Raw genomic sequence first — 17,519 nt, forward strand, 5'->3', positions numbered from 1 at the left:
CCAGCAATTACCTCATGCATCCCGTCTCTTTAACTCTCGGTTTTCTAAAGTACTGACTCTCGATCTATTTGCTCTGTCATTTATATTATATAATTCTCTCGCTCAATGCAAGTTTTTTTATCGTATTTATATATTTCCTCCCCACCATCCCCCACTCCCTTGTCCTCGTTTTCTCCCCACCTTTATCCATTTCTCCGTCCCATCGTCCCTACCATCCCCAAATTCCACGCCCCCTCGTCCTCCCCACCGTTAGCCCCAACCCTGTCCCCTCATCTTCCCCACCTAACCCAACTCCTTCATCCGATGCATTCCTAAATGATCGTAATATTCCCCTCAGAAAATTGAGAACTTCAAATGATCTGATGTTCCCATCACTGTAAATTAAGAACAATTAAAAAAGAAATGAAACAATTATCAAATAAACTATACTAACAAAATGAAAAGAATAGTAAACAACACAGTTCAATTCCAAGATAATGTCACACAAAATAATTAAACCAAAATGAAAATAAACCGAAATCTATGAAAATTCATTTTATCAATGCAATCGGAAACATTGAAATGGAATCGTAACATATTTAGTATAGCATGTGTTACTCCTACGTGCATCAAATGGTGCTATTTTCCAAAAAAGCATAGTATACCTGTCACAGGTGTGGCATTAATACATATACTCATGAAATGAATAGTATGGTAAACAACACAGCTCAATTCGAATGCAATGTCACACAAATAATTTAACCAAAATGAAAATAAATCGAAATCTATGAAAATTCAATTAATCAATGTAATTGGAAACATTGAAATGGAATCGTAACATATTTAGTATAGCGTGTGTTGCACTTATGTGCAACAGATGACACTGTTTAAAAAAAATGTTTTTACCTGTCACTTGTGTTGCATCTATATAGAAGGTATATAAAAACACGCACCTATTCGAATGCAATGTTGCGTCAAAATTTCAAAGTAATCGGTAACGAGGTATCGAAGATTTCCCTCACATGAAAAACATAGTTTAAAAAAAAGCATGTTTTTTCCCATCACAGACGTGACATCTAAATGGTATGTATATAAAAACCCGCTCGGATACGAATTGAACGTTGTGTGAAAATTTCAAAGCAATCAGTGAAGAACTTTCGGAGATTAGCGATTTTGAACAAACGGACATTTCCATTTATATTTATATACTAGCAGTACCTGCCATGCATTGCTGTGGCTCAGTCTGGGTAAGTGGAAAAGAAAGAAAAGAGAAAGTGCACGTTTTTAATATATTTAATTTTACAATGCTTGTGGGTATACAATATTTTTTGTTGTTCCATTGTCTGTGGAGATATAGAGATTGTCTGGTTTGCCGAGTCAAGAACACGCAAAATACAATTGTCCATGGGAGAAGCAATCCGTGTCTAGATATAAACTGCACAATTCTAAAGATTGGCCCTGAGCTTTGTTGATGGTGATTGCAAACGCCAAACGAATTGGAAATTACAATCTCTTAAATTGAAATGACATATCTGTTGGAATCATAGTAATGTGAGGAATGATGACATCTTCACCTTTGAAAGGTCCTGTCAAGATTGTTGCTTCTACGACGTCGCTGATTAATTTTTTTACTGCAAGCCGCGTAGCGTTGCAAAGTTTTGACTGGATGATATTTCACAACATGATAATAGGCACACCGATTTCTAATTGCCATACGTGTGATGGTATCCCTGGCAGATCGAGTGAATTAAAAAATTCTGTTGGATAATTAACCGCTTCATCTGCTTCCTCAACAGTGTTGACAGACTTGTGTGTGCCTGCCTCCCTCTGAATGTTTAACTGAATAATATTGTTAAGTTCGTGTGCCGGATGCTTTGGAAATGTTGCACGTGGGAGTTTTAATGAACTGCATGTTCAATGGCAATTTCAAAGCCGAGGTAGCAGTTCTTCCACCTGGTAGCAATGTCGCAGCTATTCCGGACGATGCAAGAGCTAAGGCTATGCCATTTTGGGATCGAAATGCTGCCAGAATCAATCCAATTAGGAAGGTTTTACCATTTCTTCCTGGCGCATCTAAGAAGATTTCTCCAAGCTCGTTATTGACAGTTTGAACTATTTGATTGTAAATTCCTTTTTGCTCAAGCATTACATTAGGAACATTTGATTTCACTTCCGACAACAGATCACCTGTGCTGTAACTTTGTTCACGACGCAATTCTACATCGAACGAAGCAGCTGCAGATCAATTCGGTGATGGCATTTCCAAATGATTGACGACTTTGTTTGTGATTTCTAAGCACAAATCTTAAATCATTATCAACGCTTCGTTGTATATTTCTGTTGCGAAATTCATGTTTATATTTGAATTTTCCTTGCGTATTCGACGGACAACATCTTCAGTATGTGCGATTTATATTTCTCCCATAACTCTGTTGGAGATGAAGGAGAGCCGGTGGTCAATATGACAGCAAACAATGCACGAATTTCATTTGGATGTGACGTGTTAGTTGCATCATTAATGCATAAATCCTAGTGTCGGTCTTTCTCCAGTTAATTCAGAGCTTGACAAGCACTACGGAAAGTGGCATGTGTAACGCCGTTGACAAATCTCAATTGCTGGAAGACGTTGATCCAGGCACATTTACAAACACATTTGTGTTCCTCATGTGTGCCCCAAAGAATGATGTGATGTGATAAAATACCATGCCCAAGATTACCATCAGAGGGCCGGCGGGGGGTTGGGGAATTAGCCTCGGCTACCATCCTCTTTTGTCCGGTCATGTTGGGTGAGTGGTTAAGGTGTCCTGTACACCAGATGCAGAGTGCTCCTCGCAGTATGGGTTCGAGTCACTTCTAGGGTGTGAGTTTTCAGTTTCATATATGCCTGGAGACCGTTCAGGCTTGTTCGCATTTGTGTTCCTCACGTGTGTCCCAAAGAATGAGGTGATTTGATAAAATACCATTCCCAAGATTACCATCTGAGTACCGGCGGGCGGATGGGGAATTAGCCTCGGTTACCATCCTCTTTTGTCCGGTCATGTTGGTCGAGTGGTTAAGGTGTCCTGTACGCCAGATGCAGGGTGCTCCTGGCAGTATGGGTTCGAGTCACTTCTGGGGTGTGAGTTTTCAGTTTATATATATATATATATATATATATATATATATATATATATATATATATATATATATATATATATATATATATATATATATATATATATATATATATATATATATATATTGTGACGGTGTTCCCCCCCTTATAATTCTCCCACGCCTGCAGTAAGAGTCATGTCTACTTTTCCCAAGCGTTCTCTACGTTGCAGGCTACAATTTGATATATGGGAGAGAGTGAAGTGTTCTTGGAGAGCCGAGAAATTTGTGAAATAGTAATATTTTGGCCTGTGGTTTAGGCCCTTTAGGGAGCCAAGATGGCGCTTGCCTCCCTGATCTCCCGCCAAAACCGTGTGACGTCAGTGGCACCGGATTGGTCACCGACAGCAATGTGGCACCGGGAGCCAATGAAAACCTCCCATGGCAAAAGTGACGTCACGAAGGAAGGGGGTCCGGCCCGCGAGCCGGGCTGGCGCCATCAGTCAGACACGACACGTCATAGAGGTCGGACGTGCGACGGTTGGTCCTGTCAGTTGGACAGTTGTTTCCCGCTCCCGTGGTTTTACGCGTCACCTGAAGTCCGCCAGTACTCTGAGAAGTCTTCCCTAGTTCATGTGTTGAACCAGAAGAGGGAATTGACGGTTATTTGAGCAACAAGTGCTCCAGTCAGGTACTGTGCCAGTAGCAGTGAAGCCGTGCAGCGACGTACGTGACGTCTGTGGCAGTTCACCAGTTCGTGACAGCGTAGTGGCTGACAGAGCCACTGGGTAGCTGAGGAAGAGAGGACTATTTGGGGAAACCGGACGACTGTAGCTGAGACGTAGGCGACAGCCGTTGCTGGGAGAAGACGACGGCCAGGAGACCGACTCCAACCTTCAAGAAGTCAAGAAGGAGGACGGACCTGCAGTGAGGAGGCACGGGGACGACGCGCTAAACGGTGCGACGACGAGAGGCTCTGGTAGGACACGACGACGTGTAGTGTGGGGGCGTTCCCGACACGAGGACCAGGAGCTACATCTCGACTCTCATCGGAGGATAGGGTGAAGTAGGTGTTTCTAGTTCCCTCCCCATTCCCCTTTAGTTAGCTATGTTATTTGGCTATATTATCTAGCCTGAGGATTTTATATGTCGTGAGCAAGTCTCACCCATGTCACGGTAAAGCACCAGTGTGCTAGACAGTACTATCAAGAGTACTTGTAATATTCATGTTGATTATTGGTGTGTACAGGCACCAGGAACAAGTGATAAATTTACTGTGTTGTGTATATCTTTCTATAGATTTTGATATGAACATATAGTGGTAAATTATATATAATATTATGCCAGTATTTGAAAGTTAGGCCGTGTGCCCAAAAATCATTTATTTTCCATGTATTGATATTTGATGTATCTACATTATATATGCCATGTTTATGCAGTGATGAGTCATTTGTGAGTACAGTGAATTATTGCGTTATCGCCCACGAGAGAAAGTACTGAAAACTCCAGTGTTAATATTTCATAATATATTGTTGGATGAATAACAGTGTAAGACCATTACAGTGAGTCATTATAGCAGTGATTGTAGAAAAGACTGTTTGAGCCTGAGTACAGTGTAACCAAGTGATACGTGCTATTGTAGCCAATATCGTGTGTGCGAGTTCATAGTAATATTGGAGAACTTAAGGAAACAGCGCGCGTGAATCTGAAAACAAGCAAAGAGCTTCCACGCGGGGGGGGGGGGGGGGGGGGCCAGGCGATCAGCTGTTCTTGACACTTGATGAGGAGGGGGAGGTGTTGCCACCTATGTGATCGCAGACTATTCGTGGGAATTACCGGCCGCGTCAAGATCAGTTGATTTATTTGTTGTTGTTTGGGCCTCGTGACATCTTTCATGCCTTTTAAGTAAAGTACAAAACTATCTTTGTGTTTATATCATCCCCTCCATTGATCTTGTGGCTATATTATACTGGTAAGCATAGAGTGATAACAATAAGTACCTGCCTGATTCCTGATCTTTGAGTGTGACCTTGCCAAGGCTACCACTAATTCCACCAGTCCACTGATGGTGTTACTGGCCACCTAAAACACCAGTTGGCGACCTTGTGGTTAACCGTAGAGCCCGATTGTTGGGGAGGGCACACGACAGTCAAGTGAGCCAGTCGTGTTCTCACTCTTTCTTAATCAGAGGCCGTTAAGATTGACTGGGAGACTCTCCTGGCGTGCAGTGGCGCCGTGAGGATCGAGTGAAGACCCGCAGGGCTACGGTGAGTGACCTTGAGCATAACTATTGCTCACCCCAGAGTAAGGGTAGAGAATAATAGAAAGGTGAAACCCCCAACATTGGCGACCTTGCCAGGATCTCGATCGGAGTAAAGGTTGCAGTAGTGGTACTTGGCTGTGGTGTTAGAGATCAGGCGCAGGTTATCACTCGTAGCACAAGATGGAGGATGATAAAGTAGCAAGGTTTATTGATTCTAGAGACGTACAGGTGCTGGAAGAGTGCACCAAGGCACAGTTACAGGCTATAGTGGATCATTTTGGAATAAAGCTGAAATCTGCCAGAGTTGGTGAAAGAAGACTAGAGATAATGGCTCAGCTCAAGGCTCGAGACGAAGCTGTGGGGGAGGAACGGCCCCAAACACCTGCCAGTGTGGGTGAACACCTGAGTATTGGTGGAAGCAGCAGGGGATCCAGCGGCAGCAGGCACAGCATTAAGCTGGAAATAATGAAGTTGCAGCTGGAAGCACAGCAGCGCAAAGAAGAGCGAGAAGCACAGCAGCGTAAAGAAGAGCGAGAAGCACAGCCGCGTAAAGAAGAGCGAGAAGCAGAAGCGCAGCTGAGGAGAGAAGAGGCACAGCAGCGCAAAGAAGAGCGAGAGGCACAGCAGCGTAAAGAAGAACAAGAGCGAGAAGCACAGCTACGCAGGGAAGAACACGAGCGAGAAGCACAGATGAAGCGTGAAGAGCGAGAAGCACAACAGCACGAGGAAGAGCGAGAAGCACAACAGCACGAGGAAGAGCGAGAAGCACAGCTACGCAGGGAAGAACACGAGCGAGAAGCTAGGATGAGACAACTGGAAATAGATGCCAACAAGGAGGTGGAGCTGAAGCGAGCTGAACTGGGACTAGGTGCCCCTGCCCCGCCACAGGAAGACCGACGAGTGAGGGAACGAGACCTGCCGGTCTTTGTGCCTAGTGAAGCCGAAAGTTTCTTCGATCACTTTGAGAGAGTTGCTGCTATGATGAGGTGGCCGAGGGCGGAGTGGGCGGAATTGGTCCAAGGGAGGCTCACAGGTGAAGCTCGTGAAGCCTTCACTATGCTCGACTTCCAAGAGTGCACTAACTACGATGCGGTAAAACGAGCTGTGCTCCGTTCCTTTAAGCTCACGCCAGAGTGTTACAGAAAGAGGTTTAGAGAATGTACCCGGTCGCCAGGAAAATCGTATGCGGAGACGGCGAGGGACATGGAAAGAAAGTTCCTTAAGTGGCTGGACTCTGAAGAAGCGGGGTCGGCCAAAGAGGTCAAGGAACTAATGGTCATGGAAAAGTTTATGTCCGTGCTCCCTCCTGAGATCAGGATGAGGGTAAAGGAGGCGGACATAAAGAACCTGAGAGCCGCAGCCGACCGAGCCGACATGTTAGAAGAAGCCCTACGCCCACGCCGAGAGGGACAGCACCGACCACCCGCATACGTCGGAAACGATAGGAGTTATAGAAGGACGGATGGATGGAGGACAGGAGCGAGTTCTCCCAAGTCCCATCTCTCAAGTTGGAACACCCGAGGATCAAAAGGTGCTATAGAACCGATAGAGGAGAGCCAAGCTGAAAGCTCGGGAGTTGTTACCGCAACGAAGGAAACAGCGAGCGAGGCGGGAAAGACACAGGGTGCGACGGCCTCTGGAGGCAGTGCTAAGGCGAGCGGTGGCGGATGGTCTCCGCCGAGGGGCCGCTGCTACAACTGCGGAATACCCGGACACGTCGCGCGGGAATGCAGACGCCCTAAGCAGCGGGGACACGTTGCTTTAGTGATGTTCGAGGACCAGAGGGCCGAGGGAGTGCGGGATGAACCCGTGCTGAATGGGGAGAAGAAAGTTCACCCATTCATGTGTCAAGGAACCGTAAGGATGGGGGTCGCAGACCCCATCCCAGTGAAGATGCTAAGAGACACCGGGGCTGATTTCACCCTGGTGAGTGAAACCCTGTTCCCCGAGGGTTACAGGAATACCAGTGTGGGGGTGGCAAGTGTGACCACTGTGGGAGGCCCAGTGAGGATGCCCCTACACCAGGTAACTTTAAATTCCGAATATGGCTGCCAGACCCTAGTGGTGGGAGTCTGTACATCAATGCCCAAGATGGAGGCACAGGTCATCTTGGGGAATGACGCGTGTGGAGGATGTGTCCTCCCGCATCTCGTGAAGGGCGAAGAGTGCCTAGAACAATACAAGAAGACAGGCGAAGAGTTGAACGTCTGTGGGGACGAGAAGGGAATCGCACCGGTGGCGATCCCAGTTTGTACTGTGACACCGAGACAACGCGAAGAACCAGGAGGTTATGGATCTGATGGGGCTGAGGAGACGACTGACAGCCTGGGAACAGATCACCTCTGCGTAGGACCCAGAGAACGAGTGGAGGGCGAAAGTAGCCCGAATGGTGAGTTGCAGGTGACCCTCACCAGTTCTCCAGGGGTAAACCGCACTCGTCTCGGAGAGTTACAGCAGGAGGAGTTCCCTGAATTGGTTAGTAAGGCCGAAGGAGGACGTGTGGGTCCTGTGAAGGCTTACTTTCCATTTATCTATATTATATATGCCATGCTATCCATGATGAAGGAACGATGGACACCAGGAGCGACCGTGGGAACGGTGATTAAATATGTCCAGCAGTTCAAAGAACGTCTCACTCGAGCGAAGGGACTGGCTAGGAAACTCCTGAAGAAGGCGCAACGTAAGATGTCGGAGTGGTACGACAGGAGAGCTGCGCAGAGGGATTTTCAGGTCGGATCCCAAGTAATGGTTGTGCTGCCAGGTAGAGGTAGAGTGACCAAGTCGCGGTTCAAGAGACCATACCGAGGGCTGCGACGGTTGGGTCCAGTGTCGTACGAGATTGGGAAGCCGGATGGACCCCGAAAGAAACAGGTGTGTCACGCAGACCGCCTGAAACCTTTCTTCACTGTGGAAGGAAGAGCCGACAAGCAGGACGGAACGAGTGCCCGAGAACCCCAGCGGATGACGGGTCTGAGTGTACCGAGGGACCGAGAACTCCCGGAGGAGGAAAGAAAGTGGTCCAGGGAGGACGGCACCAGTCTCACCCGCACTGAGAGTCTGACAAGGATCAAGGTCAAGCACATCAAGGGGAAGGACGACGTAGTAACGGACGCCCTATCCCGCATCCACTAACCAGACATGACTCTTATTTTAAGGGGAGGGGTATGTGACGGTGTTCCCCCCCTTATAATTCTCCCACGCCTGCAGTAAGAGTCATGTCTACTTTTCCCAAGCGTTCTCTACGTTACAGGCTACAATTTGATATATGGGAGAGAGTGAAGTGTTCTCGGAGAGCCGAGAAATTTGTGAAATAGTAATATTTTGGCCTGTGGTTTAGGCCCTTTAGGGAGCCAAGATGGCGCTTGCCTCCCTGATCTCCCGCCAAAACCGTGTGACGTCAGTGGCACCGGATTGGTCACCGACAGCAATGTGGCACCGGGAGCCAATGAAAACCTCCCGTGGCAAAAGTGACGTCACGAAGGAAGGGGGTCCGGCCCGCGAGCCGGGCTGGCGCCATCAGTCAGACACGACACGTCATAGAGGTCGGACGTGCGACGGTTGGTCCTGTCAGTTGGACAGTTGTTTCCCGCTCCCGTGGATTTACGCGTCACCTGAAGTCCGCCAGTACTCTGAGAAGTCTTCCCTAGTTCATGTGTTGAACCAGAAGAGGGAATTGACGGTTATTTGAGCAACAAGTGCTCCAGTCAGGTACTGTGCCAGTAGCAGTGAAGCCGTGCAGCGACGTACGTGACGTCTGTGGCAGTTCACCAGTTCGTGACAGCGTAGTGGCTGACAGAGCCTGGTTTAAAAGTGCTGCAAGTTTTTTGAAGGAGCTGGATTCCGAGCTAACTGAAACCACTAGAGACCCTAGAGCTGCCAGTTTTCTCTTTCAGCGCATTAGTGTGGCGATCCAGAGAAGAAATGCGCATTACATCCATGGTTCCTGCCCGCCATCTGAGGAGCTGGAGGAGCTATACAACTTGTGACAAGTAGTCTTGTACCTTGCAAGTTATCAATGTTGTAACCCTTTTTGGTGTAATGAAATTTTAAAATAAAGTTAGATATATATATAAATATATATATATATATATATATATATATATATATATATATATATATATATATATATATATATACACATACTAAAAGAATCGGGGTGGTAGGAGAAGAAAATTTGAAAGTGTTCAGTGAGGATCAACAAGGTCTTCCCTGAGTATTCTTTATTTTCTTCTCTAAGGCTATGGGTCCCTACAGTTGCACCCCACCTTACACAAGGTGGTACCCCTTTTAGGTTATATATATATATATATATATATATATATATATATATATATATATATATATATATATATATATATATATATATATATATATATATATATATATACATATATATATATATATATATATATATATATATATATATATATATATATATATATATATATATATATATTCAGTGAGTGAGTCCTTTCAGTGAGAGACCACAAGGTCTCCTCTGAATACTTTTTATTTTCTTCTCCGAGGCTATGGGTCCCCACATTGGCACCAGAGGTGGTACCCTCGCAAACTTTTATATATATATATATATATTAGTATATTTTGGTAGCAGTCTTTCCTGTAGACATATATTATTAAATATGACCGAAAAAGTAAGATTAATAATTCTAACACGAATTTTCTCAATCTTTCGTACATTTCGCTTCACTGTTGGAGGTAAATAAAAAATCAATTCTCCAAAATTCATTTTTATTTCTAGTCTGACGCGACACGAGCGCGTTTCGTAAAACTTATTACATTTTCAAAGACTTTAGTTCACAAATACACAACTGAATAGAACTTACGCATCTCCGATTTTATATCTTCATTTGAGTGAGGTGGAAGGGGTGATGTGGCATTAACACAAGACAGAACAAGATGTGGTATTAATAGGGTATTAATTTCATCAACACAAGACAGAACAAGAGTATTAATAGGGTATTAATTTCATCAACACAAGACAGAACACGAAACAATGGATATTGAATAGAAGTGTTTGTAGAAAGCCTATTGGTCCATATTTCTTGATGCTTCTATATTGGAGCGGAGTCTTGAGGTGGGTAGAATATAGTTGTGCAATAATTGGCTGTTGATTGCTGGTGTTGACTTCTTGATGTGTAGTGCCTCGCAAACGTCAAGCCACCTGCTATCGCTGTATCTATCGATGATTTCTGTGTTGTTTACTAGGATTTCTCTGGCGATGGTTTGGTTGTGGGAAGAGATTATATGTTCCTTAATGGAGCCCTGTTGCTTATGCATCGTTAAACGCCTAGAAAGAGATGTTGTTGTCTTGCCTATATACTGGGTTTTTTGGAGCTTACAGTCCCCAAGAGGGCATTTGAAGGCATAGACGACGTTAGTCTCTTTTAAAGCGTTCTGTTTTGTGTCTGGAGAGTTTCTCATGAGTAGGCTGGCCGTTTTTCTGGTTTTATAGTAAATCGTCAGTTGTATCCTCTGATTTTTGTCTGTAGGGATAACGTTTCTATTAACAATATCTTTCAGGACCCTTTCCTCCGTTTTATGAGCTGTGGAAAAGAAGTTCCTGTAAAATAGTCTAATAGGGGGTATAGGAGTTGTGTTAGTTGTCTCTTCAGAGGTTGCATGGTTTTTCACTTTCCTTCTTATGATGTTCTCGACGAAACCATTGGAGAAGCCGTTGTTGAGTAGGACCTGCCTTACCCTACAGAGTTCTTCGTCGACTTGCTTCCATTCTGAGCTGTGGCTGAGAGCACGGTCGACATATGCGTTAACAACACTCCTCTTGTACCTGTCTGGGCAGTCGCTGTTGGCATTTAGGCACATTCCTATGTTTGTTTGATTGATTGAGAAAATTCGTGTTAGAATTATTAATCTTACTTTTTCGGTCATATTTAATAATATATATATATATATATATATATATATATATATATATATATATATATATATATATATATATATATATATATATATATATATATATATATATATATATATATATGTATATATATGTATATATATATATATATATATATATATACATATATATATATATATGTATATATATATATACATATATAGTTCTGGCTACTAGGTACGACATATATATATATATATATATATGTCGTACCTAGTAGCCAGAACGCACTTCTCAGCCTACTATACAAGGCCCGATTTACCTAATAAGCCAAGTTTTCATGAATTAATTGTTTTTCGACTACCTAACCTACCTAACCTAACCTAACCTAACATTTTCGGGTACCTAACCTAACCTAACCTATAAAGATAGGTTAGGTTAGGTTAAGTAGGGTTGGTTACGTTCGGTCTTATATCTACGTCAATTTTAACTTCAATAAAAAAAAATTGACCTCATACATAATGAAATGGGTAGGTTTAACATTTCATAAGCAAAAAAATAGAGAAAATATATTAATTATGAAATATATTAATTCAAATATTAATTATGAAATATATTAATTCATGAAAAATTGGCTTATTAGGCAAATCGGGCTTTGCAAAGTAGGCTGAGAAGTGCGTTCTGGCTATTAGGTACGACATATATATATATATATATATATATATATATATATATATATATATATATATATATATATATATATATATATATATATATATATATATATACATATATATATATATATGTCGTACCTAATAGCCAGAACGCACTTCTCAGCCTATTATGCAAGGGCCGATTTGCCTAATAAGCCAAGTTTTCATGAATTAATTGTTTTTCGGCTACCTAACCTACCTAACCTAACCTAACTTTTTCGGCTACCTAATCTAACCTAACCTATAAAGATAGGTTAGGTTAGGTTAGGTAGGGTTGGTTAGGTTCGGTCATATATCTATGTTAATTTTAACTCCAATAAAAAAAAAGTTGACCTCATACATAATGAAATGGGTAGCTTTATCATTTCAAAAGAAAAAAATTAGAGAAAATATATTAATTCAGGAAAACTTGGCTTATTAGGCAAATCGGGCCTTGCATAGTAGGCCAAAAAGTGCGTTCTGGCTACTAGGTACGACATATATATATATATATATATATATATATATATATATATATATATATATATATATATATATATATATATATATATATATATATATATATATACGTACTCGTATTGAGCAACACCTCGACATCCTCACAGATCGACATCACCTCAGCACCGAAACCAGGATAATAAAGAAACTAACAACATTATATGGAGGACCTATGGCGATTCCAAGACCAACAGACGGCTTCCTGAACCTTGCTGGAATCAACCTCATTGACGACCAAGTCACTCTCCTAAATCTAGGTATAAACTGTCACGTTATGTCCTGACCAAGTGAGATGGCTCGGAAAGTGGAGTTGGAGATCCTGTTGGACGACATATTCGACCTCGAGACACAAAAGAATGTCACCACCAAAGACACCTTACAAGCAGAACTTATTGCAGAAGGAAGAAAGATTCGAGGCAACTACAGATCACCGTACTGTCCCCCGAGCTCAAAGTGGCATGTAAGAGACTTCGTGAGAACAAGGAGATAGTCGTCAAGAGAGGTGACAAGTCGCCAATATACGTCATTCTTAAAAAAGACGAATATCTGGCGAAAATGAACCTCATACTCTCTGACCAAACTAAATTACAAAGGGTAACGAAGGACACTACAGCCGAATTGAAAGCAAAGGTTAACAGATTGATCGAAACTGTGAACGCCAAGAAATCCGGACTCCACCTGCCAAAGATTATTGGGGGATAGAAACCTGGGTATGCGTATGGAAATATCATGACACACAAGCCTGGAAACCCACTTCGGACAATCATCAGCCAGATACCCACACCCACGTACAGACTGGCAAAGCGACTCAACGGCTTGCTGACCCCTTATGTCCCTTGCGCCTTCAGCCTGAAGTCTCCAAAGGAATTTGTTGACTTACTGCGGGGAACACAGGCCGCAGGGATAAGAGCCTCGTTGGACGTAGAATCACTGTTTACCAACGTACCTGTGGATGAAACAATCGGGATGATAGCGGACAGAGTGTATCGTGATTCGGCCTGTACTCCTCTTGACATACCAGAAAACATTTTAAGGAAACAACTCCAAGCTTGTACTAAAGAGGCACCCTTCTTGAGCCCGGATGGGCACAGGTATAAGCAAGTAGATGGGGTCGCGATGGGTTCTCCCCTAGGTGTCCTGTTTGCGAACTTCTACATGGGTACCATCGAACAGAAGGTCTTAGTCGACATGAACTTGAAACCGGCAATATACTGCAGGTATGTTGACGACATTTTTACACAGGTACCTGATGTCAGACATCTGCAGGAGCTGAAAGAGGCATTTGAGCAGAATTCTGTGTTGCGTTTCACTTATGAGATGGAGAAGGATGGGAAGCTGCCCTTTCTAGATGTAACAGTCAATGAGAGGAACGGAGGTTTCCACACTGCAGTCTACACTAAGGAAACAAACATAGGCATGTGCCTCAATGTCAACAGTGACTGCCCAGACAGGTACAAGAGGAGCGTTGTCAATGCTTACATTGACCGTGCTCTCAACCACAGCTCAGGATGGAAGCAAGTCGATGAAGAGCTCTGTAGGGTAAGGCAGGTCCTAGTCAACAACGGCTTCTCCAATGGTTTCTTTGAAGACATCATGAGAAGAAAGGTGAAGCGACTTGCAACCTCTGAAGAGACAACTAACACAACACCTTTCCCCCCTGTTTGACTATTTTACAGGAACTTCTTTTCCACAGTTCATAAAACGGAGGAAAGGGTCCTGAAAGATATTGTTAATAGGAATGTTATCTCTACAGACACAAATCAGAAGATACAACTGACGATTTACTATAAAACAAAAAAAAAACGGCCAGCCTACTCATGAGAAACTCTCCAGACACAAAGCAGAACGCTTTAAAAGAGACCAACGTCGTCTATGCCTTCAAATGCCCTCTTGGGGACTGTAAGCCTCAAAAAACTCAGTATATAGGCAAGACAACAACATCTCTTTCCAGGCGTTTAACGATGCATAAGCAACAGGGCTCCATTAAAGGAACATATAATCTCTTCCCACAACCAAACCATCACCAGAGAAATCTTAGCAAACAACACAGAAATCATCAATAGATACAGCGATAGCAGGCGGCTTGACATCTGCGAGGCACTACACATCAAGAAGTCAACACCAGCAATCAACAGCCAATTAATGCACAACTATATTCTACCCACTTCAAGACTCCGCTCCAATATAGAAGCATCAAGAAATATGGGCCAATAGGCCCTCTGCAATTACTTCCATTCTTACCTTCAATACCCATTATTTTTTGTTCTGTCTTGTGTTGAATGTTTGTTTTCACCTCATCCAAAACTGTTGTAACATATCACCTCACCCAAATGCAGGTATAAAAAATCGAAGATTTTTAAGCTCTATTCAGTTATAGTTCAGTTGTGTGTGTGTAAACTAAAGTCCTTGAAAATGTAATATATATATATATATATATATATATATATATGTCGTACCTAGTAGCCAGAACTCTCTTCTCAGCCTACTATTCAAGGCCCGATTTGCCTAATAAGCCAAGTTTTCCTGAATTAATATATTTACTCTAGTTTTTTTCTTATGAAATGATAAAGCAACCCTTTTCTCTATGTATGAGGTCAATTTTTTTTTATTGGAGTTAAAATTAACGTAGATATATGACCGAACCTAACCAACCCTACCTAACCTAACCTATATTTATAGGTAAGGTTAGGTTAGGTAGCCAAAAAAAGCTAGGTTAGGTTAGGTTAGGTAGGTTAGGTAGACGAAAAAACATTAATTCATGAAAACTTGGCTTATTAGGCTAATCGGGCCTTGAATAGTAGGCTGAGAAGTGCGTTCTGGGTATTAGGTACGACATATATATATATATATATATATATATATATATATATATATATATTTATATATATATATATATATATATATATATATGTCGTACCTAATAGCCAGAACGCACTTCTCAGCCTACTATTCAAGGCCCGATTTGCCTAATAAGCCAAGTTTTCATGAATTAATGTTTTTTCGTCTACCTAACCTACCTAACCTAACCTAACCTAGCTTTTTTTGGCTACCTAACCTAACCTTACCTATAAATATAGGTTAGGTTAGGTAGGGTTGGTTAGGTTCGGTCATATATCTACGTTAATTTTAACTCCAATAAAAAAAAAATGACCTCATACATAGAGAAAAGGGTTGCTTTATCATTTCATAAGAAAAAAATTATAGTAAATATATTAATTCAGGAAAACTAGGCTTATTAGGCAAATCGGGCCTTGAATAGTAGGCTGAGAAGTGAGTTCTGGCTACTAGGTACGACATATATATATATATATATATATATATATATATATATATATATATATATATATATATATATATATATATATATATGCGAACAAGCCTGAATGGTCCCCAGGACTATATGCGAATGAAAACTCACACCCCAGAAGTGAAGTGATGGTCAAGCGGATTAAGGCGCCCTGTAGTTACCAGTTGCGTTGCTTCTGGGAGTATGGGTTCGAGTCACTTCTGGGGTGTGAGTTTTCATTCATATATATATATATATATATATATATATATATATATATATATATATATATATATATATATGTCGTACCTAGTAGCCAGAACTCACTTCTCAGCCTACTATGCAAGGCCCGATTTGCCTAATAAGCCAAGTTTTCCTGAATCAATATATTTTCTCTATTTTTTTTCTTATGAAATGATAAAGCTACCCATTTCATTATGTATGAGGTCAATTTTTTTTTATTTCAGTTAAATTTAACGTAGATATATGACCGAACCTAACCAACCCTACCTAACCTAACCTAACCTATCTTTATAGGTTAGGTTAGGTTAGGTAACCGAAAAAGTTAGGTTAGGTTAGGTTAGGTAGGTTAGGTTGTCGAAAAACAATTATTTCATGAAAACTTGGCTTATTAGGCAAATCGGGCCTTGCATAGTAGGCTGAGAAGTGAGTTCTGGCTACTAGGTACGACATATATATATATATATATATATATATATATATATATATATATATACATATATATATATATATATATATATATCGATATATATACATATATATATATATATATATATATATCGATATATATACATATATATATATATGTATATATATATATATATATATATATATATATATATATATATATATATATATATATATATATATGTATATATATATATATATATATATATACATATATATAATGTATATATATATATACATATATATATATGTATATATATATATATATATGTCGTACCTAGTAGCCAGAACTCACTTCTCAGCCTACTATGCAAGGCCCGGTTTGCCTAATAAGCCAAGTTTTCATGAATTAATGTTTTTTCGTCTACCTAACCTACCTAACCTAACCTAACCTAGCTTTTTTTGGCTACCTAACCTAACCTTACCTATATATATAGGTTAGGTTAGGTTAGGTAGGGTTGGTTAGGTTCGGTCATATATCTACGTTAATTTTAACTCCAATAAAAAAAAATTGACCTCATGCATAGTGAAATGGGTAGCTTTATCATTTCATAAGAAAAAAATTATAGTAAATATATTAATTCAGGAAAACTTGGCTTATTAGGCAAATCGGGCCTTGAATAGTAGGCTGAAAAGTGAGTTCTGGCTACTAGGTACGACATATATATATATATATATATATATATATATATATGTCGTACCTAGTAGCCAGAACTCACTTCTCAGCCTACTATTCAAGGCCCAATTTGCCTAATAAGCCAAGTTTTCTTGAATTAATATATTTACTATAATTTTTTCCTTATGAAATGATAAAGCAACCCTTTTCTCTATGTATGAGGTCAATTTTTTTTTATTGCAGTTAAAATTAACGTAGATATATGACAGAACCTAACCAACCCTACCTAACCTAACCTAACCTATATTTATAGGTAAGGTTAGGTTAGGTAGCCAAAAAAAACTAGGTTAGGTTAGGTTAGGTAGGTTAGGTAGACGAAAAAACATTAATTCATGAAAACTTGGCTTATTAGGCAAATCGGGCCTTGAATAGTAGGCTGAGAAGTGCGTTCTGGCTATTAGGTACGACATATATATATATATATATAT

The sequence above is a fragment of the Procambarus clarkii genome, chromosome 88, assembly GCF_040958095.1.
Source record: "Procambarus clarkii isolate CNS0578487 chromosome 88, FALCON_Pclarkii_2.0, whole genome shotgun sequence".
NCBI lineage: Eukaryota > Metazoa > Arthropoda > Malacostraca > Decapoda > Cambaridae > Procambarus > Procambarus clarkii.